This window comes from Bos javanicus, chromosome 7 (assembly GCF_032452875.1).
Source record: "Bos javanicus breed banteng chromosome 7, ARS-OSU_banteng_1.0, whole genome shotgun sequence".
Taxonomy (NCBI): domain Eukaryota; kingdom Metazoa; phylum Chordata; class Mammalia; order Artiodactyla; family Bovidae; genus Bos; species Bos javanicus.
This window is the reverse complement of record NC_083874.1, coordinates 30,883,310-30,894,460: the sequence shown is the minus strand read 5'-3', so window position 1 is coordinate 30,894,460 and position 11,151 is coordinate 30,883,310.

Genomic DNA, 11,151 nt, shown 5'->3' with positions numbered 1-11,151 from the left:
TAGCACTCTAATGCCATGTCAGATTCTTAATGTGACGTGTGTTCCTCTCTTACATTATCAGCGGCTAAGAACATCACAGAATCTTCCTTGAATTCGTGTGTATGAGAAGTAAGATTTATCCTGTGCACTTCACTGAATCATTTATGAGTTGCCTTATCTCACCCAGGCAATTTTATAACTCGTAAATGGCCCCTCTGGTCTGCTGTCTGAATTTTGTTTACTCTAAAATCCCAAAATAGTAGGACTAGTTTCAAGATAGCAAGCTAAATTTTGTTGCAGTGTAGAATTACCCTGTAACTGTCCTTTACTTGGCCATTTTGGGGTCCCAGATATAAGGATGGAACGAAATGGGGGGCGGCAGACAATAGACAAAATAAACATATTTCAGAGATGGTTTATACAGGCAGTGTGGTTTCTGCCAGCCCACAGCCATAGTGTGAGGAGTCTAAGTTTCCCAAGTACCCTACGTAGTCTTGAGTTTTTCTATGTATTCTGACAATAAATGCAACTTAATGTTTATCTCTGATGTCTATTCATTTCAGAATGACCCCCTTCACTTTTGGAAGCTCCATGTAATCTATAAGATGTGTGAAATAGTCTTTGCTTTGAACCAAAAGCATATCTTTACTTTTTCAAAAATTAAAATTTTTGAAATTTTAAAATTAAAAAATTTAATTAAAAAATAACTTTAAAATTAAGTTATAAATATGACATTGGAAATGGTTTTTCGGGTATTTTTCATGGGAGGCAGTGCAGCACAGTGAATTGATCTGGATTTCATACCCGTCTCCGTCATTTTCTCCTCAAGTCTCGGTTTACTCATCTATAAAATGTAAATAATGAGCTTTATATTGTAAGCCAGTTATAAAGATTGCATATGAAGTGTTTAACCCAGTATCTAGAACATTCATAGGCACTAAATAAATGCCTACCGTTATTTTTGTTGTTTTTACCATTGTTAGATTTATGTAAGTCTGATTTGTGAAACCCCAGAATAGACTGATATAAAATACTGTCAGACACTTTCTAACTGTATTTTTCTTTAACTTGCCATCATAGATCATGGTAGTAGCAGAATAAGGGTGACGTAACAGCCTATATTCATTTATTATTTCCACAAATGTGTATTGAGTGTCTGCCATGTACAAGCATTATGAGAAGATGAGATGGCAAATTCTCCTGCTAAATAGTCGTGAGGGTTAGAGTTACAACTGAAAACTTCTGTCCTCAAGCTCATATGAAATCTTCAGATAGGTATTCAAAGGGATAGGGAATCTCTGGATTCTATCCATGTTGGGAAATCCACTAAATCTGTTGATTCAGACTTTTTGGTCCAAAGTTCACCCCATTCCTATAGATATGTCTAAATTTCTTTAAATTTCCAGCAGTAACATTTTTTTAGTTGAAATATAGTTGATTTACAATGTTGTATAGTTTCAGGTATACAGCAAAGTGATTCAGTTCTGTGTGTATGTGTGTGTGTGTGTATATGTATACTTATCCTGGAGAAGGGCATAGCAACCCACTTCAGTATTCTTGCCTGGAGAATCCTATGGACAGAGGACCCTGGAGGGCTACAGTCCATTGGGTCACAAAGAGTCAGACACAACTGAAGCGACTTAACACGCATGCATATGTACTTTTCCATTATAGGTTATTATATAGAATATAGTTCTCTGTGCTATACAGTAGTTCCTTGTTGTTCATGTTTCACATATATTAGTGTAAATCTGTTAATCCCAAACTCTTAATTAATGTATTCCTCCCCCTCTTCCCCTTTGGTAAGCATAAGTTTGTTTTCTATGTCTATGAGTCTGTTTTTGTTTTGTAACTAAGTTCATTTGTATATTTTAGATTCCACATATAAATGATATCGTATGATCTTTGTCTTTCTCTTTCTGACTTATTTCACTTAGTATGATGCTCTCTAGGTCCATCTATGATGCTAAAAATGGCATTATTTCATTCTTTATAGGCCAAGTAATATTCCATTATATTGACTGTGTATATATTTCACATCTTTATCCAACCATCTGTCAATGGACACTTGTTTCCATGGCTATTGTAAATAGTTCTACTATGAATATTGGGGTCCATGAATCTTTTTGAATTAGAGTTTTCACCTTTTCTGGGTACATGCCCAGGAATGGGATTGCTAGATAATATAGTAGCTCTATTTTTAGTTTTTTAAGGAACCTCTGTGCTGTTCTCCAGGGGCTTCCCAGGTGGCACAGTGGTGAACAATTCACCTGCCACTTGGAAGAGATGGAAGAGGCTTGGAAGAGACTTGGGTTTGATCCCTGGGTTGGGAAGATCCCCTGGAGAAAGAAACAACAACCCAGTCCATTATTCTTGCCTGGAAATTCCATGGATAGAGGAGCTTGGCAGGCTATAGTCCCGTGGGATGGCAAAGAGCTGGACACAACTGAGCCACTGAGAACATTACATTATGTAGAAAATACTGTTCTCCATAGTGGTTGCATCAATTTACATTCCTGCCAACAGTGTAGGAGGGTTTCCTTTTTTCCACATCCTCTCCAGCATTATTGTTAGTAGATTTTTTTGGTGAGGGCCATTCTGACCAGTGTGAAGTGATGCCTTATTGTAATTTTGATTTGTATTTCTCTAACAATTAACAATGTTGAGTATCTTTTCTTGTGCCTGTTGGTCAGCTGTATGTCTTCTTAGAAAAAAAATGTCTGTTTAGGTCTTCTGCTAATTTTTTATTAGATTGTTTGCTTTTTGATACTGAGCTCTATGAGCTGTTTGTGTATTTTGGAAATTCAGTCCTTATTGGTAGTATCATTTGCAAATTTTTTCTCCCGTTCTGTAGATTATTTTCTCATTTAGTTGTTGGTTTCCTTTGCTAGGATAAAGCATCTAAGTTTAATTTGATACCATTTGTTTGTTTTTATTTCTTTTTCACCTTCACCAATGCCATCTTAATATAAAAATATTATTAAATCTTTTTCTTAATCAAAGTCATCATAAAGGAAGGCTGACAGATCCATTCTTATCTCTGCATCCTTTCCAGTCATTGGAGCAACCCCTGTTATTAAAATGTTTTTTACAGATGGGCAATTCATATCAAGCCTATAATAAATCTTTCCATTTTCCCCAGGATGCAAATGTGAGAAACATCAAAGAAATTCAATTACAAAAACCTATTTTCATTCAGTTAGGGAAAGGATTTATTACTTGTTGCTATTTTCCATGTTTCACACAGGCATAAATGAATTCAATTTCAATCAAGGTATCAACTCTGTCCTATTAAGTTTTGACTGGACTAAACATAAGCCTCTTGGCTTGAGAGGATGCAGTTCTACAAGTAGGCTTAAAACAATGCAGTTAGATACATGGATACATTTACTGTTTGGTTCTGAGCATCTTTAAGCAGGATACATAGGAGGTAGGACAGTTATGGTTTTGCTGGGTACCTTTTGTCCCACGTTAGCAGTCTAGTCTTACCTGAGGAAGAAGAGGAGGTAAGAGGCCCATGACCACTCTCCTGGGTACCCATTTGTTTCTTAAAAGACTTCAGCTTGGCCACTCCAGCCAATGCTGCTGAGTAAGGGACCTTGAGGTGTGCTCAAGCATCTGGCAATCAAGGGGCCTTGCCTTCTTTGTAATAGGCTGGATTATTCATGGACCAATGGTGTATCCTTTATCTACAAGCCTCCTCCTTCAGCTCACTTATTACAGCATGGAGCACAGTGGGGAATTTTTGTTTTTTTTCTTTTAAGCATAGGGTCTGAGTAAAGTGTTTAAGTGAAATCGTTCCAAAGAAAGTTCAAAACAGGTTATCTCAGTACTCCATACCCCAAGTGGCAAGGTGAGTCACCGGCTGGAGAGAGCATATGGGTACAACCTCTTGTACAATAATTTGACATTACTTTCTTATCATCTAAAGTCTGCATGACTCAGGTATATACCCAATTCCACTCCCAAGTATACAACATGGAGACTTTGTTGCCTCTGTGGACCCAAAGAACCATACAGGAACCACCTTCGCAGCGCTGTTTGTGATAACAAACATTGAGAACCCTTAAAGTGTCTGATAGAGTGAATAGGGTCGCAAAGTGTAGGACAGGACTGAAGCAACTTAGCACACATGCAGGCAGTATTCTCAAGCAATGGATTGTTGCGAAGCAATGAAACTAAATATATCCTGTCTTAATGCAATAGCAATATTAATATCATAATGGGGTCTGAGAAAAACAAGTCAGAAAACTATATAATATATACATATACTTGTGAGACACATGTATGGGCTTCCCTGGTGGCTCAGAGGTAAAGTGTCTGCCGGCAATGCAGAAGACCTGGGTTCGATCCCTGGGTCAGGAAGATCCCCTGAAGGAAATGCAATCCACTCCAGTACTCTTGCCTGGAAAATTCCAAGGACAGAGGAGCCTGGTAGGCTACACTCAATGGGAAGGCAAAGAGTCGTACATGACTGAGCAACTTCACATCTCATGAATATTAATATCCTAATGCGGTCTGAAAAAAACAAATTAGAAAACTATATAATAGTTACAAAAAATGTGAGATAATGTAAGATACAATTTTTTATAAAGCTCAGAGTCATACAAAAACAAAGTCTAAGATAGTATTTACCTCCAGGAAGGTATAGGTGTGGGGAAGAGTACCTTAGTAGTAACAACAACATTAGAAATTTCTGTAGTCTTCAGTTGAGTAGCAGATGTGCTAATAATCGGGCTTCCTTGGTGGCTTACACGGTAAAGAATCTACCTGCAAGGCAGGAGACACAGGTTTGATCCCTGGATCAGGAAGACAATAATAATTGTATTACTACGCCTCATGATTTACACATATTCTATGTGTGTATGAAATAGATGATTAAAATTCCATTAAAAAAAATCTTAGCTAAGAAATTCCCTGGTTGTCCAGTGGTTAGAACTCCCTGCTTCACTGCAGGAGGCATGGATTCCCACCCTGGTGAGGGAACTAATATCCCACATGCCAAGTGGCATGGCCCAATAATAATAAATAAATAAGTAAACATAAAAGAAGGGAAAGCATTTTAAAGCCTTTAAAAACAAAAATATCTTAACCTAAACAAAATTTCAGTGGAGTTCAGATAAAACCATATATACATAGACTTCATCTTGAGAGATAATTTCTGAGCACTTGACAATGGAGAGATATGTAAGTAGACATAATGAGGATACAACACACAGTACTATTTCAGAGTTTATCTGCAACTCTTGCTTTCAATTTGCCCATGTTATTTATAGGCATTTTTTCACATCTACTGTAGCTCATGAATGAACTTCTAAGGGTCACATTTACTTGATAAAGCATCTAGAAGCTCTTTCAAATTGTTATACTTAAAATATCAAATGCAATTGTCCACATTCCCATTTGGGATCCCAGTAGCATCTTCTTCTTCTTCCTAAAGGACTTCACAGAGCTTTACCTGTAGACTCACAGACAAAACAGGTTTTCATAATAATAAACTTACAGTTTAAATGCTGGTAAATTCCCACAGTAGCTGTTTTTTGAAAACTTTTTGTTATTTTCCTCTACTTTAAAATAAGATTGTGTAACCTGTTTTATTTATCGAGATAGGAAGCTTGTAAAAATTATATGTGTTCAAGGTTTTGAACCCCAGAGAAAGGCACCATTCAAAGTTATGAGGAATTATAACAACGAATGCAATTCCATTCCTCATATATGTAGTTGAAATGTATAAACATTCAAAATAAAAGATACAGAAAATGAAATATGGGTTAACAGTGGCTAATTTTTTTGCAGCTGATATCATAATGGCAAATGTTTTTATTCCTTTAGTCTGAAACTTTGGAAGTACTTTTCATAACATTATGAAAAAATGTCAAAATGCAAAGAAATTGTTAAAGTTCTGGAAAAATCCTTAAGATACTGATGGAACCCTATTATTGCAACTGTGGCTATTTTCACCCAGTGATTAGAAAGTGCCATTATGAGAGGAATTACTGGTTGTAAAACCACCACAAAATACATTGACCTAATGGCAGTTTCTCAAAGCTAAGACAAAATGTTCCATGAGCTTCTCTTTATTGATTGTTGTTCCCATGCATACCTCTGGGAACAAAACAGCAAAGAAATGTTTTGATCGGAGAAAGAGTGACCTTTTCTATGGAAGGGTTTTAATGCTGTGATATGCTGAAATAACTAACTGAAAGGATAACAAAGGGGAAAAAAACCCTTATTATTCTGTAGCCCATGGGGAAATTGGCCGTTTTTATACTTTTCTACAAAATCAGGGCTCTGATAAAATTCTTGAGGTTAGCTCTGCAATACTATGCTCTTGATGGAAGTAAGGCATAATGTCATCACATAACCAATGGCTTGGTAACTCAAATAACTGATTAGAACTATAGAAAATGAATTAAAAAGAAAATTCCTTGTACTAAAATGGTAACAAATAAATGTTTCTCAGTCAGTTCAGTTAGGTCGCTCAGTCGTATCCGACTCTTTGCGACCCCATGAACCACAGCATGCCAGGCCTCCTTGCACATCACCAACTCCCGGAGTTTACACAACCTCATGTCCATGGAGTCGGTGATGCATTCCAACCAATTCATCCTCTGTTGTCCCCCTCCTCCTACTGCCCTCAATCTTTCCCAGCATCAGGGTCTTTTCAAATGAGTCAGCTCTTTGCATCAAGTGGCCAAAGTATTGGAGTTTCAGCTTCAACATCAGTCCCTCTAATGAATATTCAGGACTGATCTCCTTTAGAATAGACTGGTAGGATCTCCTTGCAGTTCAAGGGACTCTCAAGAGTCTTCTTCAACACCACAGTTCAAAAGCATCAGTTCTTCGGGGATCAGCTTTCTTTATAGTCCAACTCTTACATCCATACATGACTACTGGAAAAATCATAGCCTTGACTAGATGGACCTTAGTTGACAAAGTAATGTCTCTGCTTTTTAATATGCTATCTACATTGGTCATAATTTTCCTTCCAAGGAGTAAGCATCTTTTAATTTCATGGCTGCAATCACTATCTACAGTGATTTAGTGATTTTGGAGCCCAGAAAAATAAAGTCAGCCACTGTTCCACTGTTTCCCCATCTATTTGCCATGAAGTGATGGGACTGGATGCCATGATCTTAGTTTTCTGAATGTTTAACTTTAAGCCAATTTTTTCACTCTCCTCTTTCCCTTTAATCAATAGGCTCTTTAGTTCTTCACTTTCTGCCATAAGGATGGTGTCATCTGCATATCTGAGGTTATTCACATTTCTCCCAGCAGTCTTGATTCTAACTTGTGCTTCTTCTAGCCCAGCGTTCCTCATGATGTACTCTGCATATACGTTAAATAAGCAGGGTGACAATATACAGCCTTGACATACTCCTTTTCCCATTTGGAACCAGTCTGTTGTTCCATGTCCAGTTCTAACTGTTGCTTCCTGACCTGCATACAGGTTTCTCAAGAGACAGGTCAGGTGGTCTGGTATTCCCATCTCTTGAAGAATTTTCCACAGTTTATTGTGATCCACACAGTCAAAGGTTTTGGCATAGTCAATAAAGCAGAAATAGATGTTTTTCTGGAACTCTCTTGCTTTTTGATGATCCAACAGATGTTGGCAATTTGATCTCTGGTTCCTCTTCCTTTTCTAAATCCAGCTTGAACATCTGGAAGTTCACAGTTCACATATTGCTTAAGCCTGGCTTGGAGAATTTTGAGCATTACTTTACTAGCATGTGAGATGAGTGCAATTGTGTGGTAGTTTGAGCATTCTTTGGCATTGCCTTTCTTTGGGATTGGAATGAAAACTGACCTTTTCCAGTCCTGCGGCCACTGCTGAGTTTTCCAAATTTGCTGGCATATTGAGTGCAACACTTTCACAGCATCATCTTTCAGGATTTGAATAGCTCAGCTGGTATTCCATCACCTCCACTAGCTTTGTTCGTAGTGATGCTTTCTAAGGCCAACTTGAGTTCATATTCCAGGAGGTCTAGCTCTAGGTGAGTGATCACAACATCATGATTACCTTTGTCATAAAGATCTTTTTTGTGCAGTTCTTCTGTGTATTCTTGCCACCTCTTCTTAATATCTTCTGCTTCTTTTAGGTCCATACCATTTCTGTCCTTTATTGAGCCCATCTTTGCATGAAATGTTCCCTTGGTATCTCTAATTTTCTTGAAGAGATCTCTAGTCTTTCCCATTCTGTTGTTTTCCTCTATTTCTTTGCATTGATCTTTCCTATCTCTCCTTGCTATTCTTTGACACTCTGCAGTCAAATGGGTATATCTTTCCTTTTCTCCTTTGCTTTTCACTTCTCTTCTTTTCACGGCTATTTGTAAGGCCTCCCCAGACAGCCATTTTGCTTTGGCATTTCTTTTCCATGGGGATGGTCTTGATCCCTGTCTCCTCTACAATGTCACGAACCTCAGTCCATAGTTCATCAGGCACTCTGTCTATCAGATCTAGTCCCTTAAATTTATTTCTCACTTCCACTGTATAATCATAAGGGATTTGATTTAGGTCCTACCTGAATGGTCTAGTGGTTTTCCCCACTTTCTTCAATTTAAGTCTGAATTTGGCAACAAGGAGTTCATGATCTGAGCCACAGTCAGCTCCTGGTCTTGTTTTTGCTGACTGTATAGAGCTTCTCCATCTTTGGCTGCATAAAAAATATAATCAATCTGATTTTGGTGTTGGCCATCCAGTGATGTACATGTGTAGAGTCTTCTCTTGTGTTGTTGGAAGAGGGTGTTTGCTATGACCAGTGCATTCTCTTGGCAAAACTCTATTAGCCTTTGCCCTGCTTCATTCTGTACTCCAAGGCCAAATTTACCTGTTACTCCAGGTGTTTCTTGACTTCCTACTTTTGCATTCCAGTCCCCTATAATGAAAAGGACATCTTTTTTGGGTGTTAGTTCTGGAAGGTCTTGTAGGTCTTCATAGAAACGTCCACCTTCAGCTTCTTTAGCATTACTGTTCAGGGCATAGACTTAGATTACCGTGATATTGAATGATTTGCCTTGGAAATGAACAGAGATCATTCTGTTATTTTTGAGATTGCATCCAAGTACTGCCTTTCAGACTCTTTTGTTGACTATGATGGCTACTCCATTTTTTCTAAAGGATTCTTGCCCACAGTAGTAGATATAATGGTCGTCTGAATTAAATTCACCCATTCCAGTCCATTTTAGTTTGCTGATTCCCAAAATGTTGATGTTCACTCTTGCCATCTCCTGTTTGACTACTTCTAATTTGCCTTGATTCATGGACCTAACATTCAGGTTCCTATGCAATATTCCTCTTTACAGCATCAGACCTTGCTTCTATGACCAGTCACATCCACAACTGGGTGGTGTTTTTGCTTTGGCTCCATCCCTTCATTCTTTCTGGAGTTATTTCTCCACTCATCTCTAGTAGTATATTGGGCACCTACCAACCTGTGGAGTTCATCTTTCAGTATCCTATCATTTTGCCTTTCATACTGTTCATGGGGTTCTCAAGGCAAAAACTCTGAAGTGGTTTGCCATTCCCTTCTTCAGTGGACCACATTCTGTCAGACCTCTCCACCATGACCCGTCTATTTTGGGTGGCCCCACCAGCATGGCTTAGTTTCATTGATTTAGAGAAGGCTGTGGTCCATGTGATCAGATTGGCTAGTCGTCTGTAATCGTGTTTTCAGTCTGTCTGCCCTCTGATGCCCTCTCTCAGTGCCTACCGTCTTACTCAGAGTTCTAAAAATAGAAGTCTAATCAAAGTAACAATTATTAATACGTCAAATAAGTAAAGAGCATGGATTCTGGAGCCATATATGGTGGCTTCAAATCTAAGCTCTGCTGTTTCTCATCTTTATGACCTTGGGTAATAGTTGAAACTTTTTATACTTTCTAATCTGTAAAATAGGGGAAATAGTCCTTCCTACCTTATAGGCCTACTGTGAAGGTATATATTAATAATTTAATGCATACAAAGCCCTTATGTTAGTGTTGGGCACATGGTATTATTCTGTTAGTCACTCAGTCGAGTCCGACTCTTCATGACCCAGTGGACTGTAGCCCACCAGACTCCTCTGTCCATGAAATTCTCCCGGCATGAATACTGGAATGGGTAGCCATTCCCTCCTCCAGGGGTCCTTCCCAACTCAGGGATTGAACCTGCATCTCCTGTGTCTCCTGCATTACAGACAGATTCTTTACCATCTGAGCCACCAGAGATTCTCCAGGCAAGAACCCTAGAGTGGGTTGCCATTCCCTTCTCCAGGGGATCTTCCTGACCCAAGGATTGATCCCAGGTCTCCTGCATTATACGAAGATTCTTTACCATCTGAGCCACTAGGGAAACCCATGTTCACACGGTAAGTACAGATGTTATTAATATTGCATCCAAACGTGTTATGTTTAGAAAAAGAAAGCCGTGAAACTATTTCATCAAGTCAGCAACTGCAAAAATATCTGTACACAAAGCTTCTCTTCTATCACTGTCTGATAAAGGTATGAAGGGTCAGTAATTAAGAAAAACATAAAATGAAGTTTGACTTTAGCATTTTAGTTTCATGGCCTTCTATTCCTCTGCTTTTTCTATGCCACTCTCCTATTGTAAGAGGCTAGTGTTTTCTGAAACCTCATAATAGCATATCCATTTATCTATTCAACCAACATTCATTGAATATCTACTATGGATAACACATATTCTGCATACAGAAAACAATAGTAACTAAGATAATAAAATCCATGCTCTCCTGGGACTTCATTCTAATGTGTATGATGGGGTGGGGGGCGGTGAAAATACATAAGTAAACAAAGATCGTTGTAGATGGTGACAAGTTTTAGGATGGAATGACAGACTGAAGAGTAAAGGAGGACAGGGTAGACTACTTTAGTTGAGATAACAAGTCTCTCTGAGGAGGTGCTATCCAAGCTGAAATCTGAAGGAGGACACAGCCGTTCAAAGACCTTGGGAAACATCAAGTTCTGGGGCAAGAAGTAGCTGGTGCTTTGAGGAAACAGAAATGCACTGTGGCGAGAGTGGTGCGAGATGAGGCTGGCTCGAGAGGCAAGGACTGTTCTCCCGGGTCCATGTAGTTGAGGGTCAAGAGTTTGTTTACTGAATTTCACTCTAAATATAGAGAGAAGCCATTTGAGGGCTTTGCATGGGGGAGGTAATGTGAGTTACATTATTTTT